General features: G+C 35.8%; 1 protein-coding gene and 1 pseudogene across 16 annotated transcripts in view; one reads left to right on the top strand and one right to left on the bottom strand.

Annotated features, from left to right (window-relative positions):
* Positions 1 to 23,706, bottom strand: part of RIMS2 (regulating synaptic membrane exocytosis 2) — a 775,539-nt gene that overhangs the window by 624,067 nt on the left and 127,766 nt on the right. The gene's annotated exons all lie outside the window — the stretch shown is intronic.
* The window catches only part of LOC129042880 (mediator of RNA polymerase II transcription subunit 21-like), a 70,264-nt pseudogene continuing 49,369 nt past the window's right edge, over positions 2,812 to 23,706 (top strand).

Genomic DNA, 23,706 nt, shown 5'->3' with positions numbered 1-23,706 from the left:
TAAAATGTCTTTAAATACAATTAAAAGTATAAAATTATTCTTCTCCTTTGCCAATATTTTAGATAAAATCACATTACAAAGTATCTCACCAAAATTAAAATGAGATCATGAATTAAAAATTGGTAATATGAGAAACTAATTACATCACCTATTTCTCTGACAATATGCTAACATTATTAACAGTGAACTCCTACATTCGTCCATTCCAAGCAGCTGATGAGATTCTAGTTTCCATTCTGACATATAAAGAGCTTGGAAATTATCACTCCCATCCTCAAAATGAGAAAAAAAGCTGAACTGAAAATCAACAACTCTTGTTAGCGTCATCAAGAAATTAATGTGACCTCGCAAACTGCTGCCACAAAAACTAAACAAACAGACGAATATAAAGTTGCACAGCTTACCAGAACCAAATGCCCAGGAGCAGAGGCCTGCAGGTGGAACCAGTATATCTACAAACACTTTATAATTCATTGCCAGAGGCTCAGGGTAGACTACTTCTAAGTTTCAAATTCTAAATCTTAGTTTCTCAGTCTTACGGGTGCCAACACACTTGCATAAGTTTTATCCCCAGAAGCTCTACCAGGTTCTCTCAGTGAAAATCAGAGAAAAATCCTGTCCTGTATCTAACAGGGGGAGAAGGAAAGTAACCATTTTGAAATGCACTTGAAGCTCTGTATTTTAACAAGGTCTTCTCTCAAGGGAAACTATTTGATAAAAGATGGTGTTTTGCCAAAGCTTAACAGGCCTGAGGAAGGTAAATACCCAATTTCATCCTCCTCTAGCCTTCAATGTAGAAAATGGAAAATACCAAATTCCAGTCCTCTCTAGCCTTCAATGTAAGGAGAGGAAAATACTCAACTCAAGCTCATTGACAGACTGAGGCCTAATGACAGAACTATCATTAATGACAGAACTCCTCCCTCTACACTTACCACCAAATCAGTAGAGTTCTTATATAATAACAGGTGAAACAACTAAAAGAACTGCAATCCTCAGAAACTGTTTAGTAAGGAGTCAGTACAGAAAAACAAAGCAGCAAAAAATAAAAAAAGATAAACACAAGGACGATAGAAAAAATTTTAGCCTCTGACACCACAGCTACAATAAACAGTAAACACAGTCTAACTCTTGTCCAGATAAACATAAAATGTCATACTTAAGACCTAACTACCTAAGCTCCTTTTACCAAATAACCCTTCTCCAGCTTTCAATAACAAATTACAAGGCATTCTAAGTGGCAAGAAAAAAGTCTGAAGAGACAAAGGAAGCATAAATCAAATATGGCAGAAAATTTGGAATTGCTAGACTGAGAAAAATAGCTGTGGTTAATATACTAAGAGTTCCAACATAAAACGTAGACAACATGCAAGAATACATTGGTACTATGAGCAAAGAGAGGGAAACTCTATGGATGAATCAAAAAGGAAATGCTAAAAATAAAAAATAATATAAAAGAAATAAAGAATGCCTTTGACAGACTCATCAACAGAGCAGTAGACTTGGCCAAAAAAACAATCAATGAGCTTGAAAATATGTCAATAAAAACTTCTGAAACTGAAAAACAAAAACACAAAAGAGTGAAAAAGATGGAACAGCATATTCAAAAACCGAGGGACAATTATAAAAACTATAACATATGTGTAATGGGAATAGCAGATGGAGAAGAAAGGAACAAAAGAAATATTTTAAGTAATAACAACTGAAAATTTTCTAAAATTAATGACAAACACCAAACCACGAATCCAGGAAGCTCAGAGAACACCAAACAGGATGAATACCAAAAAATGTTTCAAATAAGAATATACTATTCAAACTGCAGAAAATGAAAGACAAAGATGACATTTTGAAAGAAAAAAAGCAAACACCTTATCTACAGAGAAACTGTATAAGAATTACATCAGACTTCTGTTCATACAAAAAAGAAAAAAGTAGAATGAAATATCTAAAGTGTTGAATAAAGAAACCAACCAACCTATAGGTCTACACTCAGTCAAATTATCCTTCAAAAGTGAAGGAGAAAGAAATATTTTCTCAAACAAACAAAAATTGTAAAAATTTGTCAACAGATCTGCCTTGCAAGGAATATTAAAAAGAAGTTTTTCATTTCCTTCAGAAAGAAGAAAATTATATAGGTCAGAAATTCTGATGTACATTTAATAAAAGGAACAGCATTAGGGAAAGAACAAATAAGGGTAAAATAAAACCTTTTATTTTTCTTATTCTTAATCTATCAGTTTGTCAAATATGGAACTGTAGCAATACTGTATTCTGTGATAATATTTTATGGATAAGTGAAATAAATTACAGTGATGTTATACAGTACAGAAGAGAGGAATTGTGAATAATCTGTTACCAGGTTTACATCATTTGTGAAGTTGTACAGTGTGATTTTAAAATGGACTTCGATTCATTATTAATAAACACTTCAATCTCTTAAGCAACCACCAAAATAAAATTTTAAAAGGAAGTACAATTGATATGCTGAGAGAAAATAGAATCGTATAAATTGCTAAAATAAAGCAAAAGAAGAGAGAGAAAAATTAGAAGACAAAATAAGAAATAAAACAAGTGCAATAAATGCAACACAGTTACAAATAGAGTAACCATGAATTCAACTAAAAATAGTCACCTTAAACGTGAATGGTCTAAATACGCCAATTAAAAAGCAGAGACTATCAGAATGGTTGAAAACAAAAAGACACAATGTCTTAGTCCATTTGTGTTGCTATAAAGGAATACATTAGGCTGGGTAATTTATAAAGAACAAACGTTTATTTGGCTTATAGTTCTGCAGACTTTCTAAAAAGCATGGCAACAGCATCTGCATCAGATGAGGGCCTCAAGTTGCTTCCACTCATGGTGGAAGGTAAAGCGGTGCCATGCGGAGATCACATGGAAAGAGAGGATGCAAGAAAAAGTGGAGGAGGTGCCAGGCTCTTACTAACAACCAACACTCAGGAGAACGAACAAGATGAGAATTCACTCACTCTCCACCCCTAAGAATGGCATTAATCTACTTATGAGGGATACACCTCCATGACCTAAACACCTCACATTAGGCTCTACTTCCCAACACTACCATACTAGGGATCAAGTTTTAACATGAAATTTGGTAGGGACAAACAAACAATACCCAAGCTATAGCATCACAGGATTGGGGAATTAAGAGAGGTTGATTGATAGGTACATATATACAGTTAGACAGAAGAAATATGACCTAGTGTTTGATAGATCAGTACAGTAATAACAGTTTACAATAATCTATTGTGTATTTCAAAATAGAAAAGAATAACTCAAATGTTTCTCACATAAAGACAAATATTTAAGGTGATGAGCATCCCAATGACACTGATTTAATCTTACAAAATATATTAATGTATTAAATCATTACATACACCTCTAAAATTTGTATATCTCTTATGTATCAATAAGAAATTGAATAAATAAATAACACCAAGCAATGTATTGTCTCTACAAGAAACCCGCTTTAAATATAAACAAAAGCTAGAGTATCCACAGTAATTTCAAACAAAGCCAACTTTAGAGCAAGGAAAATTATCAGAGAAAAATCAAGGTATTTCATAATAATAAAAGGATGAATTCCTCCAAGAAAACATAACAATCCTTAATGTGTGTGTGCATAACAATAAAGTGTCAAAATACAGGAGGCAAAAATTGATACATCTGCAACGATGAAGAGATTAATCCACTGTTACAGATGCTCTTTACACAGCTATCAATAATTGACGTATACAGTTGGCAGAAAATCAGTGAAGATGCAGTTGAAATGAACAGCATAAATAAAATTGATCTAATGAACATTTTATAATGCTTCATCCAACAACAGCAGAATACACATTCTTCTCAAGCACCCAGGGAACATACACCAAGACAGACCACATTCTAGGCCATGAAACACCCTTTAATAAATTTAAAAGAATACACATCATTCAAAATATGCTCTGGGTTCACAGAGGAACTAAATTAGAAATTAACAGCAAAACTATAGTGAAAAATCTCAAAATATCTGGAAATTAAACCATACGCTTCTAAAAACACATGAGTCAACTCTCAAAATAGATTAAAAATATGCTTACCTAAATGAAAGTGAAAATACAACCGATCAAAACTTGTGAGATGCAGCTAAAGCAGTGCTTAGATGAAAATTTCTAGCATTTTAATGCATATAAGACATATCTACAATCAATAAAGCTTCTACTTTAGTAAACTAGAAAAAGAAAAGAAAATCTAAAGTAAGCAGAGAAAAATAAATAATAAAAGTTAAAAATCAATGAACTTGAAAACCTGGCATCTATAGACAAAATCAACAATACCAAAAGCCGCCTCTTTGAAAAGACCAATAGATTGATAAGTTCCTAGCTAGGCTAATCAAGGAAAAAAGAAAAGACACAAATTACTAATATAAAAAACGAAAGACAGTCCATCACTTCTGATCACATGACATTAGAAAGATTTAAAAAACAGTAAGAACAACTATCCCAAATTTGATAATTTTGATGAAATGGACCATTTCCTTGAAAGATACAACATACCAATGCTCACAAAAGGAGAGGTCTACATCTATTTTAAAAATTGAATCATACATAAACCAAACAAATATATACCAAATCTATAAAAGGAAAACTATAAAACTCTGACGAAATAAATATAAGAAAATTTAAATAAATAGGGAAGTATGTCATGTTCATGGATAGAAAGACTCAACATTTTTTAAGATGTCAGTTCTTATGATTTGATCTATAGAAACATGGCAATCCCAATCAAAATCTCATCAAGTTATTTTGTGCATATCAACAATGACTCAAAGTTTATATAAAAAGGCAAAAGACCTAGCAATCCCACTTTCTAGGTATGTAGTCAAATAGAATGAAAACTTACGTTCACACAAAAACCTATACATCAATGTTTCTAGCATCTTTATTCATAATCTCAGAAAACTGAAAATAACCAAGATGTTAAGAGGTGAATGAATAAACAAACTATGGTTAAATCCATACAAGGGAATACAACTCAGCAATAAAAAGAAATAAACTACTGATATGAACAGCATGACTAAATATCAAATGTATTTCGCTAAGAGGAACAATTAAGAACTAAAAAGCTATATAAGGTTTGATTCAATTTATATGACATTCTGGGAAAGGCAAAACTATAGATAAAGAAAACAGAGTAGTGGCTAATGGGTCAATGAAAGAGGGAAGTATTAACTACAAAAGTCACACAAAGAAATGTTTAGAGTGTTGAAACTATTCTATAGTGTTGCTGGATAATTATGTGTTTGTCAAAACCCATGGAATTATGCATCACAAACATTAAATCTTAATGTTTGCAAACTTTTTCTTTTAAAAATCCCTGGAAGGAATACAAAGTGTGACAAATTGATCAAATTGTATTTAAAAGGTACAATATAAACTAGTTAGTTACAAGAGATCAGGAATAAAGGAGGTCTCCTAAAGAACATTAGGAAAGGATATTTTAACTAGATAACTGTAATACCAAAGACAAAAAATAACAATACATAAGCATTGTACTCTGGTAAATCTGTTTCCATACTATACAAGTTAGCAATTGTGAAACTATTCTACATTTATACTGGGGTTGAGCAATGAGCAAATAACTGCCACAGAATACAAATAAACAAAGAGAGGAGGCTAGAATGAACCCTGCCAGCAGTGCTAAATTTAGAGACAGACATATCACTATAAAATCATGCAAATTTACATATTTTAAAGATAGATGATAGATGAATAAATAAATAGAGGTCAAGAAATAAATATAGATATGTGTGTCTACACAAGTTTATATATACAAGTATTTCCTCATTCTGTTTGCTGAGACAGCCTAGAAACAGTGACATCCCAATTGCAATGAGCACATCTGGTACAAAGATCTTTGTTTCTAAATACCATCCTCCAATGAAAGATATTTTGAGAAATGGCTAATTTTCCAGGTAGACAGAAAAAAATACAAAGTTAACCTAGATTATCTTGTAATGCCAGAAAATGAGAAATTATTCAAAAACATAAAAACATGGAGTATGTCAAAAGACACAAAATCAACCTGAAAGAGTTCCCAATGGCCAAAGCTGGAACTATTTGAGTACGAACAAAAACTCCATATGGATTATAATGCTCCCTCAAAAAATAAATATCCATTAATCCATACTGATATACATAAATAAATAAATAAATAGAGGAGACGGCACATATTTCCCTTACAGAAGAGTGCCAAATAAGAAACATGAAAGGTATGAAGAAAATAGAAAGTCATCATTAGTGCATCACAGTAGTAACTGTTGCAGGTAAGATCCACTGATATATGCTACCATTAGAAATCAAAGCTTAAAGGAGAAGCAATATTTGCATAGCCTCAAGTATCTCCCCCCAAATATTTATTAATTACTGTGGTTTTGATGTCTAAAAATTATTTTACACGCTTTCTTCAAGTGGTGGAGCTTAATTCCTCTCCCCTCAAATAGGGACTGAAATTAGTGACTCACTTGCAACCAATATAAAATAAAAAAGAAACAATTATAACTTTACAGTGGAGAAAGCTGAGAGACACAACTCTAACTATATGATCAAAATTAACCCCCTGATATGATGTGATACCACTGTGGTATCCTTCCAAAAACTTCAAAACCCCAGTTGAATCGGGGGAAAAATCAAAACAAACCCAAACTGAGGAACATCTACAAAAATTGAAATTAAGGAACACTCTTTTCCTTTGTTTTCACAACTTTCATCAGTATTCTACACAAGTATCAAAATCATGAAAACAAGGAAAGAGTGAGAAACTGTCACAAATTGGAAGAGACTAAGGAGACGTGACAATTAAATGCACTTATCCTAGATTGAATCCTGGAAAAGAAAGTCAGTGAAATATATGGTAAAATTTGAATAAATCCTACAGTTATTTAATAGTATTGTACCAATGCTGTTTTCTTTGTTTTGATGAATACACTGTAATTGTGTAAATTGTTGACTGCAGAAACCTAGGTGAACAAGATACAGGAACTCTCTGAACCATCTTTGCAACTCTTCTAAAAATTTAAAATTATTTCAAAATGAAAAGTTAAAAAAAACAAAAAACTTTCCCACAAAAAACTCCAGGCCCACATGGCTTCAATGGTGAATTCTATAGAACATTTTAAAAATAAGTAATACTTATCTTTCACAAGTACTTATCTTTCATAAAAATCACATTCATTTTCAAAAAATAGAACACATTCCAACTCAGTTTGTGAAGCCAGCATTATTACTCTGATAACAAAACTAGAAAAAGTAAATTCAAGAAAAGAAAGTTACTCATATCCTTAATGAACACAGATGCAAAAATTCTTAACACATTAGTGTAAAATTAAACTGTAAATGAGACTCCAAGCACTCCAGACTAGATGGACTCACTGTGACTAATAGAAGAAATACCAGAATTGAGATTACAGAACAAAGCGGCCATGGTGGAGTGAAAGAAGAGTGTTTACTTGCCTTTTGTTCATAGAAAAGGCAAATCTGGATAAACATCCTACTTTATGCCCATAAGCCAGAACAGTTCCTGTGACCAAAGCCAAGAAAAACTGGCAAGAAATGACCCACCACTAGCCCTTTAGAAGAAACATCTCACAGAGCCTTCTAGTTTGGGTCTTAGGAAGCCACCCAATCAAGGGCTCAACTATCTTGGCCAATCAGAACTAAACAAGCTTGAATCCTTCGTTTGCATAAAGAGATCTGATTGAGAACTTGGGTGAGAACTTTCCTTATGTGAGTAAACATTCCTTTTGTTCTTTAAAGAGCACACTTTCATTTTTTTTGAAGGCTGTGCCTCCCCAAAATGCAGATTGTTGTTGGCGGAGGAGGGGGTTTTATAGAAAAAAAGCAAGGGGAGTGGCCAAGATTGCCAAATAGAAGCAGCTAGTGTGCATGGCTCTCAAGGAAAGGAAGTTAATGGCCAAATAAATACAACATCTTCAACGACAACATCCAGGTACTTGCACTGAAATTAATCAGAAAAACAACCTGACCCAAAGAGAATGAAGAAAAGCAAGACAGGACAACGGCCCACCTGGGAGCAACACAGACCCAGGGGATTCTCCCCTGCACAAAGAAGCAGTGAGTGAATGAGTGACCCTGGGAAACCATGTTTCTCCCACAGATCTGTACAACCCTCAGTCAGGAGATCTCCTTGTGAACCCACTCAACCAGGGCCTTCAGTCTGACAAACAGAGCTACATGGAGTCTCGGCAGAGCAGCTGCTCTGGCATGCATGGACACCCCAGAGTGATAGACACTTACAATTTCTGACAAAAGTAGCTGCAGTTCCAGCAAACTGGGAGGTTAGACTTCTGTGCACACCCCTAGGAAAGAGACTGACTCCAGGGCACTGAGCAGCAACAGCCTGCAGGCCCCACTTCCACAGCACCTCACAAGATAAAACCCACTGGCTTGAAATTCCAGCCAGCTACCAGTAGCAGCATTGCACCTACCTAAGAAGGAGCTCCCAGGCAGTGGGACAGACCACCATCTTTCTGTTAAGGCATCTTAGCCGTTCCAGCCTTTACACTTTGGAGAGTGTGAGCTGACCTGGAGTAGAAGGGATCCACCAGCACAGCACAGCTGTTCTACCAAAATGAGGCCAGACTGCTGCTTTAAGGGAGTACCTGATCCTGTTTCTCCTCACTGGGCAAGGCCTCCCAACTAAGGCCTCCAACTACCCCCTGCCCAAGCTCTCCAGCCAAAAGAGATCTAAATTCCCCCTGGTACAGTGCTCCTAGAGGAAGGCGTAGGCTGCCATCTTTGCTGTTTGGACAACTTAGCCATTCCAGCCTTTAGGCTTCAGAGTGTGTGACATGACTGGGCACTGAGGTGGAACCCCAGCAAAGCTCAGCTGCTCCACCAAAATGTGGCCAAACTTCTTTCTTAAGCAGGTACTGATCCTGTTCCTCCTCACTGGGTAGGACCTCCTAACTGGGGTCTCCAGCCACTTCCTGCAGGTGTCTTTGGGACAATAAGAGATCGGTACCTCCCTGTGACAAAGCTCCCAGAGGGAGGAACAGGCTGTTACCTCTGCTGTCTCGCAGCCTTCACTGGTGACACCTCCAGGTTCTGGAAGATCCGAGGTGACTAGGGACTGGAAAGGGCACCAAGCATACTGAAGCAACCCTATGGAAAAGTGGCCAGAGTGTTATGTGGGTGCCCATTCCCGTATCTCCTCACTGGGTGGGTCATCCAGGCCGGGGCCTCCAACCACACCCCACCAGAGCTATGGATCCAGTCAGTACCAACTCAGCTGGACAGAGCCTCCAGGGACAACTGAAAGCATCTCTGCCTTTTCAGATAAGAAAATGTTAAGAAACTTCCTTACCACCAAACCTGCCTTACAAGACATCTTAAAAGAAGCACTAATATAGAAAAGAAAGGCCACTACCACCTAATACAAAAACAAACATAAACACAAAGACCACTGTTACTGTAAAACAAGCCACACAAACAAGCCAACATAATAACACACAAACAAGCCAACATAATAACCATACAAACAGGCCAACATAATAATCAGCCAACAGCACAATGACAGGATCAAATCCACATATAGCAAAACTAACCTTGAATGTAAATGGGCTAAATGCCCCACTTAAACAGCAAAGAGTAGCAAACTGGATAAAAAAGACCCAATGGTATGGTGTCTTCAAGAGACCCATCTCACACATAATGACACTCATAGGCTCAGAATAAAGAGATGAAGAAAAATCTACCAAGCAAATGAAAAACAGAAAAAAAAGCAGGGTTGACAATCCTCATTTCAGACAGAACAGATTTCAAAACAACAAAAATCAAAAAAGACAAGGAAGGGAATTACATAAAGGTAAAGAGTTCAATTCAACAAGAACACCTAACTATTGTAAATACATATGCACCCAACACAGGAGCAACCAGATTCATAAAGCAAGTTCCTAGAGAATTACAGAGACACAGACTATCAAAAAATAACAGTGGAAGATTTCAACACTCCACTGACAGAATTAGACAGATCATTGACAAGAAAACTAACAAAGATATTCAGAACCCAAACTCAGCATTGTACCAAATGGATCTCATAAACCTTCACAGAAGTCTTCACGCAAAAACAACAGAATACACATTCTTCTCCTCACCACATGGAACATACTCTAAAATCAACCACATAATTGAACATAAAATAATCCTCAACAAATGTATAAGAACTGAAATCACACCAAACACACTGTCAGGTCATAGAACAATAAAAATAAAAGTCAACACAATGAAAGTCACTCAAAATAATACAATTACATGGAAATTAAACAAAATGCTCCTGAATGATTTTTGAGTAAATAATGAAATTAAGGCAGAAATCAAGAAGTTCTTTGAAAATAATGAGAACAAAGATACAACTCACCAGAGTCTTTGGGACAAAACTAAGGCAGTGTTAAGAGAGAAATTCACAGCACTAAAAACCTACATCAAAAGTAAGAAAGATCTCAAATTAACAACCTAGCTTCACAACTGAATCAGAATTAGAGAAGCAAGAACAAATCAACCCCAAGCAGAAGATGAGAAATAACAAAAATCAGAGCTGAATTGAGGGAAATCAAGACACGAAAAATCATTCAAAAGATCAACAAATCCAGCAGTTGATTTTTTGAAAAAATTAATAGGCCACTAACTAGACTAATAAAGAAAAGAGAACATCCAAATAAAAACAATTAGAAACGATGAAGGGAATGTTACTACTGATGCCACAGAAATAGGAACAACCATCAGAAACTACTACAAACACCTCTACGCACACAAACAAAAAAACTTAGAAGAGATGGATAAATTCCTGGACACATACACCCTTCCAAGACAGAGCCAGGAAGAAACTGATTCCCCGAACGGACCAATAACGAGCTCCAAAATTGAATCAGTAATAAATAGCCTGAAAACCAAAAAATGCCCAAGACCTGATGGATTCACATCGAAATTCTACTAGATGTCCAAAGAAGATGTAGTACCATTCCTACAGAAACTATATGAAATAACTGAGGGGGGAAGACACCTCCCAATTCATTTTGTGAGGCCAGCATCATCTTGATACCAAAACCTGGAAGAGACAAGAGAAAAAAAAAGAAAACTTCAGGCCAAAATCGTTGATGAACATGATGTAAAAATCAGCAAAATACTTGCAAACTGAATCCAGCAGCACAACAGAAAGCTAATCCACCCTGATCAAGTAGGCTTCATCCCCAGGATGCAAGTTTGGTTCAACACCTAAAAATCAGGATGGGTATGGTGGCTCACACCTGTAATCCCAGCACTTTGGGAAATTAAGGCAGGTGGATCATCTGAGGTCAGGAGTTTGAGACCAGCCTGGCCAACATGGTAAAAACCCATCTATACTAAACATAAAAAAAATACAAAAAAAAAAAAATAGCCGGGCATGGTGGCATGTGCTACTCAGGAGGCTGAGGCAGGAGAATTGCTTGAACTTGGGAGATAGAGGTTGCAGTGAGCCGAGATCGCGCCACTGCACTCCAGCCTGGGTGACACAGCAAGACTCCATCTCAAAAAAAAAAAGGCCTGCCGCGGAGGCTCATACCTGCAATCCCAGCACTTTGGGAGGCTGAGATGGGCAGATCACGGGGTCAGGAGATAGAGATCATCCTGGTTAACATGGTGAAACCTTGTCTCTACTAAAAATACAAAAAATTAGCCTGGTGTGGTGGCGGGTGCCTGTAGTCCCAGCTACTCGGGAGGCTGAGGCAGGAGAATGGCGTGAACCCAGGAAGCGGAGTTTGCAGTGAGCCAAGATTGTTCCACTCCAGCCTGGGCTACAGAGCAAGACTCTATCTAAAAAAAAAAAAAAAAAAAAAATCAATAAATATGGCTGGGCGCAGTGGCTCATGCCTATAATCCCAGCACTTTGGGAGGCCAAGGCGGGCAGGTCACCTGAGGTCAGGAGTTCCAGACCAGCCTGGCCAACATAGTAAAACCCTGTCTCTACTAAAAATACAAAAATTAGCCGGGCATGGTGGCAGGTGCCTGTAATCCCAGCTACTCGGGAGGCTGAAGCAGGAGAATCGCTTGAACCCAGGTGGCGGAGGCTGCAGTGAGCCGAGATCACACCACCTCACTCCAGCCTGGGAGAAAGAGCAAGACTCCGCCTCAAAAAAAAAAAAATCAATAAATATGATTCATCACATAAGCTGATCTGAAGACAAAAAAACACATGATTATCTCAATAGAGGTAGAAAAGGCTTTCGATAAAATTCAACATTCAATCATGTTAAAAACTCTACTAGGAAATGAAGGAACACACCTCAAAATAATAAGAGTCATCTATGACAAACCCACAGCCAACATTATACTGAATGGGCAAAAGCTGGAAGCATTCCCCTTGAAAACTGACACAAGACAAGGATGCCCTCTCTCACTACTCCTATTGAACACAGTACTGCAAGTCCTAGCTACAGGAATCAGGCAAGAGAAAGAAATAAAATGCATATAAATAGAAAAAGATGAGGTCAAACTATCTCCATTTGCCAACTATATTATTCCACACCTAGAAAACCCCATAGTCTCTACACAAAAGCTCAGATCTAGCAAACAACTTCAGCAAAGTTTTAGGATACCACATCAACATACAAAAGTCAACAGCATTTTTAAACACCAACAATGTCCAAGCTGAGAGCCAAGTCAAGGACAGTTTCATTCAGAGCAGCCACAAAAAGAATAAAATACCTAAGAATACAGCTAACCAGGAAGGTAAAAGATCTCTACAAGGAGAATTACAAAACACTGCTCAAAAAAATCAGAGAAGACAAAAACAAATGTAAAAACATCCCATGTTCATGGATAGGAAGAATCAATATCATTAAAATGCCCATACTACTCAAAGCAATCTAGATTCAGTGCTATTTTTATCAAACTACTAATGACATTCTTCACAGAATTAGAAAAATCTATTTTAAAATTCACATGGAACCAAAAAAGAGGCCAAATAGCCAAGGCAATCCTAGGTGAAGAGAACAAAGCCAGCGGCATCACATTACCTGACTTTGAACTATACTACAAGGCTACAGTGACCAAAACAGCATGGTACTGGTATAGAAACAAGCACATAGACCAATGAAACAGAATAGTGAGCCCAGAAATAAGGCTGCACATCTACAACCATCTGATCTTCAACAAAACATACAAAAATAAGCAATGTGGAGAAGAATCTCTATGCAATAAATGATGCTGGGTTAACTGGCTAGCCATAAGCAGAAGATTGAAGCAGGACCCCTTCCTTACCCCTTCCTTACACTGTATACAACAATCAACTCAAGATGGATTAAAGACTTAAATATAAAACCCAAAATTATAAAAACCCTGGAATAAAACCGAGGCAATACCATCCTGGACATAGGAACAGGCAAAGATTTCATGGCAAAGACACCAAAGGAATTGCAACAAAAGCAAAAATTGACAAATGGGATCTAATTAAACTTAATAGTTTCTGCACAGCAAAAGAAACTATCAACAGAGTAAACAGACAACCTACAGAATGGGAGAAAATATTTGTGAACTATGCATCTGACAAATATCTAATATCCAACATCTACAAGTAACTTAACCAAATTTACAAGAGAAAAACAGGCAAGCCCATTAAAAAGTGGGCAGAGAACATGAACAGACACTTCTCAAAAGAAGACATACATGCAGCCAACAATCATATTAAAATAAAAAAAATAGCTCAATTCACTGCTCATTAGAATGATATTTTGGGCTGTGTTCTACCTGTTCTCACTGTTTTTCTTTTTTTGGTTCCTTTTTTCCTGTTCTTTTGTGGGTTACTGCAGCATATTTTAATATTCTAGTATTTCATTTTATTTTATCTATAGTGTTTTGGGCACATCTCTTTTCATAGTTTTCTAGGAATATGTGTGTGTGTTTGTGTGTGTGTGACTTATCATAGTCTTTCAACGTCTTACGACTGTAAGTAGCATGTAGAAATCTTTTTTTCCTTTTTTTTTTTTTTTTGAGATGGAGTTTTGCTCTTGTTGCCCAGGCTAGAGTGCAATGGGACGATCTCAGCTCATTGCAACCTTTGCCTCCCTGGTTCTAGTGATTCTCCTATTATTTCCTATCTATCTGTTTCTAAAACTGCCTTTATTCATTCTTTTAGAGTAAGCCTGAGGTGACAAATGTTCTTAGATTTCCTTCATCTGAGAATGCTTTGCATTTCACCTTAACTCTTGAAGGATATTTTTGCTAGATTTAAGATTTTGAATTTATAGTTCTTTTGTTACAGCATTTCAAAAATGTAACCATTTACTTCCAGTCTTTATGGGTTTTGATGAGAAATCTGCTGTCATTCAAAAAAATCTGCTGTTGTTCTTCTAGTCAAACTATTATTACTCCTATGTTAGGCATCATTTCTTTCTGGCTGTTTTCAAGATTTTTTTTTTTTGTCTTCAGTTTTCAGAAATTTGATTATGATGTGTCTCAGCCTGAATTTCTTTTGGTTTGGCCTGATATTGGTTCATTCAGTTTCTTGAATCTGTATGTTTATGACTTTCCCCCAATTTGTGAAGCTTTTGCTCATATTTCTTAAAAATTTTTTTTTTAGTTTTGTACTCTTCTTTTTTTCTGGGACTCTGAGGACACATATGTTAGATATTTTATTCCCCCTCTCCCTGCCTTCCTTTGTACTGCCAGAGTATCCAAGATGGTTCATTTGTTAATTTGTTTTTTCTGTTCATCAGATTTTAAAATTGGTATTACTCAGGTTTCAAGTTTATAGTTCATTTCCTATTTCATCTTGTTCTGCTATTGAGCCCATCTAGTGTGGTTTTTGTTTTGGTTATTGCATTTTGTAGTTCTAAAGTGATAGCCTTTTAATGATAGCTGCTTTAAAATATTTGTAATTAATCATCATCTATATCATCTTAGTGTTGGCATATGTTAATTGTATTTTTTCATTGGAATTGAAATTTTCCTAGTTCTCAATATGACTAGTAGTTTTAAATGGTATCCTGTACCTTTTACATATTATTTTATGACACCCTTCTTCCTATTTTTTACTTCCTGTTAGGTTGCATATACATATCTTAGTTTATTTTTGTGGGCTGCAGTTCAAATGTCAGTTTAGTTCTCAAAGCCTTTCCAACATGCTTCTGGTCTGCCCCACTTATGTGTTATCCTGAAGCCAATCTAAAATCTGGGAGTTATTCTATACCACTGCTGAGTTCTTAAAGCCTTTGCTGTTTTGATTTTGGTCAGCTTCATTCATTGTCTGTTCAGGGATCCGTCCAGGACTTCATATGCAGATTATAAAAATTCTTTCCTCTAACCCTCTCAGTAATCCTCCTTCAGCTCTCTAATTGAGAGGATATGGTATTCTGGCTCATTATTGCATCATGGGGATGGAGGAGAGGGTCTATCCACAATCTGTTGGCTGCAGCACCCAGTTGCATCAGGTGCAGGGTGGGGGCGAAGGGGTACTATCTCATTACTGAAGGGCAAGGATGCAATATAGTTTCTGCTGAGAGCCTGCATCTGGGAACAGGGGCCTCTCTCACTATTGCAGGGCAAGGATAAAAGGGCTCTTACCACAATCCCCACAGGTATGGGGAGGGTGCTGCTTTGTTTTTCAGGCTGTGGTTGGTGGACAGAGCTCTGCTCACAATCTGGGTAGCTGCAGTGCTCCGTGGGGAGGGGAAGGAGTCTATCTCTTTTCATGCCATTTTCCTGGAGCAGGCAAGTATAATCAAAATGTTTTTGTTCTGTTGGCTGTCCTTTCTCTGGTCCTTTAGCTAGAAACAGCAGGCTTTCCTTGGGACCTTTTTTTTTATTTCAATATGGGTCTGTTGATGTTTCTCGGTTGTGGGTCTCTTTAGTGCCCATGTTGGGGTATAGAGAGGGCAAAACAAAAAACCCCAGGGGCCAGCCACAGTGGCTCACACCTGTAATCACAGCACTTTGGGAGGCCAAGGTGGGTGGATCACCTGAGGTCAGGAGTTCAGCCTGACCAACATGGAGAAACTCCATCTCTTCTAAAAATACAAAATTAGCCAGCCGTGGTGGCACATGCCTGTAATCCCAGCTACTCAGGAGGCTAAGGCAGGAAAATTGCCTGAAACCGGGAGGCGGAGGTTGCGGTGAGCCGAGATCATGCCATTGTACTCCAGGCCTGGGCAACAAGAGTGAAATTCTGATTCAAAAAAAAAAAAAAAGGGATCTCACTCCTACTCACTCCCAGGGGTTTTCTCTTGAAGTTCCTATCCAGTCCACTTTATTTTCTTTCTCTTGTAAGGTCTTCTATTAGTTGCTTTTTAATTTTGTCTAGAGTTTTAAAATTGTAATTAGTAGAGATAATAAAGTGGAGTGTGCATACCCAACTTGTCTGGAACCAGCCATAGTTTCTTTTTTGTTCTCTTAATGTTTTGTTTCCTCACCTGTTTATTTTCCCCAACGCCTTATATAAAGTACCTAATTTGCTAATATTATAATGATTATACAAAATTAATTATAGGTAACTCTTGATTGTGAAATTGTTTGAGGTCTAGATAGCATACATGCAGTTGTTCAGTAACTCTGGAGAGCCTGAATCCATGAAGAGAGTTGTAAACTCGCCACCCAGTTACATAAAGGAGCAGGCGCATTTAGGTTTTGAAAAACACTAGATTAACATAAATTAAAAGCACCCAAAGTATGCTTCATCTAAATTTAAAGCATGAAGAAAGGTATAAATGATTATTTTTTCTACACCAAATAAAATGATCTGAACTGATTACTACTTTGGGTTGACAATCATTATGTTATATAACATGTTAAGTCAGTAGTTCTCCATTGTAAAACTGATCCCTCTTTTTACTTTCTTGATGAACTCTTAAAGGACATCTGTTGCGAGAAGTCAGGGACCCTGAACAGAGGGACCGGCTGGAGCCAAGGCAGAAGAACATAAATTGTGAAGATTTCATGGACACTTATCAGTTCCCAAAATTAATACTTTTATAATTTCTTATACCTATCTTTACTGCAATCTCTGAACATAAATTGTGAAGATTTCATGGACATTTATCACTTCCCCAATCAATACTCTTATAATTTCTTATGCCTGCTTTACTTTAATCTCTTAATCACATTATCTTCATAAGCTGAAAATGTACATCACCTCAGGACCACTATTGTACAAATGGATTGTAAAACATGTGTGTTTGAACAATATGAAATCAGCACACCCTGAAAAAGAACAGAATAACAGCGATTTTCAGGGAACAAGGGAAGATAACCAGAAGGTCTGACTGCCTGCGGGGTCAGGCAGAATAAAGCTATATTTTTCTTCTTGCAGGGAGCCTATAAACAGACGTGCAAGTAGGAGAAATATTGCTGAATTCTTTTCCTAGCAAGGAATATTAATAATTGAAACCCTGGGGAAGGAATGCATTCCTGGGGTAGGCCTATAGATGGCCGCTCTGGGAGTGTCTGTCTTATGCAGTTGAGGTAAGGACTGGTCTCCTGCATACCCTCAGGCTTAGTAGGATTGGGAAATTCCAGCCTGGTAAATTCTAGTCAGACTGGTTGTCTGCTCTCAAACCCTGTTTCCTGTTAAGATGTTTATCAAGACAATGCATGCACAGTGGGACACAGACGCTCATCAGTAATTCTAATTTTTCCTTGCCTTGGGATCTTTATTGCCCTTTGAAGTATGTGATCCTTGTGACCTACTCCCTGTTTGTACACCCCCTCCCCTTTTAAAATCCCTAATAAAAAACTTGCTGGTTTTGCAGCTTGAGGTCACCATCATGGTCCTACCAATATGTGATGACATCCCCAGAGGCCCAGCTGTAAAATTTCTCTCTTTGTACTCTTTCTCTTTATTTCTCAGACCAGCTGACATTTAGGGAAAATAGAAAGAACCTACACTGAAATATTGGGGGCTGGTTCCCCTGATAGACATCAATATTTTTTATGGTATTAGATCAATATATGCATTACTGGAAAACATTCAGTTGTATCATTTTTATGTGAAACAACTGTTTGGAATAATTTTAACTTTTTTGTAGTTTTTTATGTTGTGTGCTACATTACATTATTGTAATAATTGCTTGCTGATGTTCATATTTTTGCAGTTAGTCTGGAATATTTTGTTATTATTATTATTATTACATTTTTCTTTCTTGACTGCTGCTAGTATATTGCTTCTTCAATGACTGCCCTATTCATTTTTTACACACATCAAAGAAAAACTGGCAGTAGAGAATGATTGTAATTAGTTGGTAATAGAAGAGGTTGACAGCTTTGTAACCATGCTTTATTAAGAATTGAATATCTTCAATCTATGAATCAAAACTCAGGTTTTCAACATTCAACAATTCTGTTAATACAAATATCTGAATGAAACATTCTCATGAGAGTTAACATATATATTTAAATTAAACTGTATCCCTATGTTTCGGATAATGTACCATCTAAAGTGGTAAAATATAAAGAAATTTATAATTCACTTATGCACTTAACAACATTTATCACGTACTTATTATGTGACAGGTATTGTGTTAGGTCTTGAAGTCATAAAGATGAATGAAACATGTTTCCTATTCTCAAGGAGTTCATACCCTATTGAGAAAAGATAAATATATAAACAATGTACTAGTGTGTGTATATATATAATATATACACACATACACATATATACACATAATAAATTATGTCTACATTTTATATATGTTATATAATGTATTCATGTATGTATGCAACTATCTATCATAAGAGCAGAATAATGTTACAAAGCCAGCAGGAATACAAACTATATAGTTCATTGATGTAAATTATAACTATGTCAGACCTGCCTGCATTCAATAAATATCTGTTAAATGTTTGCTGAATTAACATAATTTTCACTCACTTTGCTTTTTTTCATCATTGTACCCTTTATCACTGTGATCTTGAGATGTCATTCAAACTATTCAAGCTTTGTTTCATACTATGTTAAACAGGCTTTATCATTAGAAATAATTCTCCCTTTATATGCTGTTGTAAGGACTAAACAAATTAACACATGGGAAAGCATTTTGTAAACTTTAAGTTACTGCGTTAGGTAATGTAAAGAATCCTATCCTTGATTTTATGCTATTGTATGAATAAAAAGACAAAAGCAAAATGTTCTATTATTAAATCCATTTTTTATTTCTGCCTTCTTAGTGCTCTGTTCTAGAATGTAGCTCTTGAACCAGAATGTGAACTCATTGTGGGCAGGATACTTTAAGTCTTAGTATCTACCTTATTCAGTACTCCTTAAGTGCCTCAACTTTGTGCCTGATATAGTAGGTACTTAAAAAATGTTGTTGATGGACAATTTTGCTTTGTGCACATGTACCCTAGAACTTAAAGTATAATTAAAAAAAAGAAGGTTGCATTATACTGCAAAATAAACAAACACCCCTGCCCCAGCCCTTTACATATCCAACCTCCTTCCCCCTAAAAACACTGTATGACTTAGTAGCAGGATAAACAAGAAAGACAGCCAGTTGAAGAAAGAAACAAAACTTAATTAGATTAAAGAATCTGTCAGGATATAAACTGATTCTATTTAAAAAGTAAAAATGCCGTTTTTACATATTTCCTTTACCCTTCCACATTGTTCTGCCAAAAAGGGGCTTAGTATTTTCTGTGCATCATTTTATTTATTTGTGTGTATATGTATGTATCTGTAAATATTCATTGGTTAAAATCAGAAAATACAGATATGTATAAAGATGAAAACCACTAGTAAGACTTATCTTTTAAATTGAGGATAATAAGAATACCTACCATATAGAGGTAAGAGGATTAAATGAATTAATATTTGTAAATACTTAGAATAGTGCCTGATACATAGTAAGTCATTATATAAAAATGTTTGTGTATTAAATAGAATAAAATCCCACAAGCAAATGATATCCACTATTAATATTACCTATATACACACATATAGCAAAGTTAGATTATTCCCTCAAGAATTTCACGGTGACAGTAAGCAAAAGAAATTCTTGTAATAAACCTTGTCATATATATAAAGGGAGAGTTATTAGGAGGAATTGGCTCACGTGATTATGGGGGCTGAGAAGTCCCACAGTCTGCCATTTGCAAGCTAGGAAATCAGTGGTGTAACTCAGTCAGAGTCTGAAGGTGTGAGAACTAATGGACCTGATGGTACAGATCTCAGTCCGAGGGTCTGAGAAGATGAGATGTCCTAGCTTAAGCAAGCAGGCAGGCAGTCAGCAAATGGGGAGAATTCCTCCTTCCTCTGCCTTTTATTTTGTTCAAGCCCTCAACTGATTGCATAATGCAACACACATTGGCAGGGCAATTCACGTTACTGAGTTCAGCCTTTCAAATGCTAATCTCATCTGGAAACACATTCACAGACACACCTCAAGATAATGTTTAATCTGGGCACCCCTTGGCCAGTCAAGTTGACACATCAAATTAACTATCATAATGGGTTTTGTTTGTGGGTTTTGCTTACTATGGGTTTGTAGCTTTTAGCCATTTAAACTAGAGAGGTCCTTAGAAGTGAGTCTCTTTTTACAATTAACATTAACTTAGTCTATTCTGGATTTAATTGATCATTTTTTCCCTTTTAAATTTCTTTTCTCTTAGACACTGAGAAAAATCTCTCTTGTACCCTTGTGCTGAAGGTCATCAGAGGATATTTATTTAATGTGATAGATCTCCCCAGAGGCAGAGGTCTGAACTTGATATTTGATGACCTCTAGTTCCTTCCTTTTAAAAAAAAAAAAAAACTGAAGAAACCCTAGTTTAATTTTTATGTCTATACCAAGGAAATGATTCAACATTTATTGAAAGCCAATTATTTGCCATACATACTACATATTTTTATAATTAGAAAATATTTCAAACATATAAAAAAATTTATATAGAAATAAAATGTGTTCTGTACTTTACTATTTTACTTAATCCGAACTACCAGTCTCTGAGGTAGCTATTGTACTCCCCATTTTTACAAATGGGTAATAAAATGGTTAAATAACTTACTAGGTATGAATGTTAGGGCTAGCATAAAACCTCAGTCTGCTTGACTCAGAAGCCCATACTCTTTCATATAAAACTAGCAAAATCACATTGGGAGATCATGTTGCTTTTTTATTAACCTTCAATATGTCAGATCAAATTTGCCATCACCTGCATTTTCTTTGAGACTGTCTTATGGAAAAAACAGAGACAGTTAGTGTCTTTCTTTACTCTTTTCAAGTTGTTTCAGAAATTCTCATTATTTTAAGTGCTCTCATATGTTGTGACAGCAGGTTCCTTTGTCAACCATCCTGTTCAGAATAAATAATCTGTGCTATGCCAGCATGATTTATTGCTGCTACTTCCTTTCTTTATGTTTTGAGTAATTTTATCACAAAAAGACATAAAGTGTTTTAGACATGTGCAAATGCCTGAGTGACTAGAGCAGTTTCCCTGGCTGTTTAGCCAACTGCCTGTGGCTGGTGCTCCATTTGATAGCAGGGGGGGAGAAGATAGGAGAGCATATAAGGTTATCAAATAAGGTAGATATACTGAATCACAGCACCCTTGTTGAACAGGTGGTGCTAATTGCAAATCCCCTTTCTTGAGGACTTTGAAAACGGAATGTGCATCTGTATGTATGAGATTGCTGAATCTATGACCTGGCTATAATCATAGGGTATACTGGGTGGTTACTTTTTTTTTAAACCAGATGGCATCTTAAAAATGTTACATATATTTAATTATTTAAAAAATTGAAAAATAGAGACAGGAAAGATAAAATTCCCCACAATCTTGACACTCTCATTGAAATACTAGTAACATTTTTATGTGTTTTCCGTTTGTCTTTTTAAAATGTTATGCATTAAAAAACACTTAGAGGTAATCTTCCAGATAATATCTTCACATTTCTTCTGGACTCAAGGTTTATATGACTTATAGTGATGATGCTGAAAAATTTCAGAATATAATGTATGTGTCATTGTTTGTATTCACTTAATCAGACATAGATACCCTTCCATGTGTTGCTCTACTTTAAATTATAAATTCTTATAATCCACTATAGCAAAAGTATTTTTTCTTTCTTCATAATTTACTTTTGTCTTCTCTTCTGAAAGGGTAATAACCTTATTCTTTGTGAATAATTTTTATATTGTTAGAAATGTACTTTTCTCTACAAATCTCTAGAAATTAATGATAATTTTAAAAAATGATACTATAGCAAATCACAATATTTTTGGATTATTTTTATACACAGAGCATTAAATATATAATTTGGGAACCAATTATTTTTGGTTACCCTGATAGCCCAGTAAATTAAGTTGCTGTACTCATATTCTATTATATCATTTAGGTACTTAGAAACAATAGAGTTAATTTCAGTTTTATTTTTGCTACCATACATATATGATCAAAATGTGCATCGATGTCTCAAAAATACAACCATTTCTCCTACATCCATTCCTTCTGATGTTTGTGAATATTTACTATGTGCCAAGCATTGTTCAAAAATTTTGGGTCCCAGAGATAAATGTAAAAAGTAAAGTAGAGGTTCCTCTTCAAAGACTTTCCTCCCCATCTAATTAGGAATAAATAGTAACTTCTCTTAGAAGCAAAATTTATTCAAAGACCTGTGCTAACATTCTTAAATATCTGCTAGCCGTAATAAAGAAATCAATGAACTTTATGTTCTTAGCTCCCACAGTTTAGCCTAAATATTTGCCCTGGCATGCTTATACTGGTCCAAGCAAGCATTAGGTCATAGCCTATTCCTCTTCCTTATTTGAAGGTGTTTTTACCTTTCTCAGCATTCCACAAGTTACTTCCTCCTTCCTTTGTTCTCCTCTGCCTTTGCCTCTTTTAAAAAGTTCTAAGTTGCTAACCAATCAGGACAAATACAGAATGTGAGGTCCCGTTCCAGCCAATGGAAACCAGACACAGCAGCAGGGTGGGTGCGTCAGGTTATCAATGACCCTGTCTCCTTTGTTCAGTGTATTCCCATGGCAAAACTGCTGGCGGATGTACCCTTTCTGCAGAAAGTAACAATGGCCTTGCTGAGGAAATTAAATTTATGTTCAAGTGCTATTTCTTTACGGCAACAAGGAACAAGCATTTCTAACATAAATAAGACATAATCCCTACTTTCAGGGGACTCATAAAATTATTAGGACTTCATGTGTAATATTTATTTGACTATATTTTTCAATTTACTGTTTTATTATTTTTATTTAAATTTCATTTATTTAGTTTCAAATATATAATACAGTCACATAGTTCAAAAGTTACAAAAAGTATGCAGTGAAATTTTCCTTCCTACATCTTTGTTCTATCTACCTATTCTTCTCCCTTAGGATAATATGTTCACAGTAAATACTTAAAAGGATAATTTTTTAAATTTTGAAAAGAAAATTTAGTTTTGAAAAGGGTGTTCTTATTTACTGAGTAACCGCTATATGCCAGGCACTTTCTACATAAATTATTTAATCCACTTAATATCCTTTATCTGGTATTATCACAATTTTATTAATTATAAACAGAAACTCAATGAAATAAAGTAAGTTCCTGATGATCACATAAATACCAAACAATGTAACTAAGAATAGGGACTAGGTCTGTCTAAATTCTCCTCTGCCCATTCTCTTTGCACTCAGCTATCTTACACAAAATTAATGTTTTGGAATTC

This window comes from Pongo pygmaeus, chromosome 7, assembly GCF_028885625.2.
Source record: "Pongo pygmaeus isolate AG05252 chromosome 7, NHGRI_mPonPyg2-v2.0_pri, whole genome shotgun sequence".
NCBI classification, from domain to species: Eukaryota; Metazoa; Chordata; class Mammalia; order Primates; family Hominidae; genus Pongo; species Pongo pygmaeus.
Note: the sequence above shows the minus strand (reverse complement) of the source record. Positions and strands in the feature narration are given on the sequence as shown.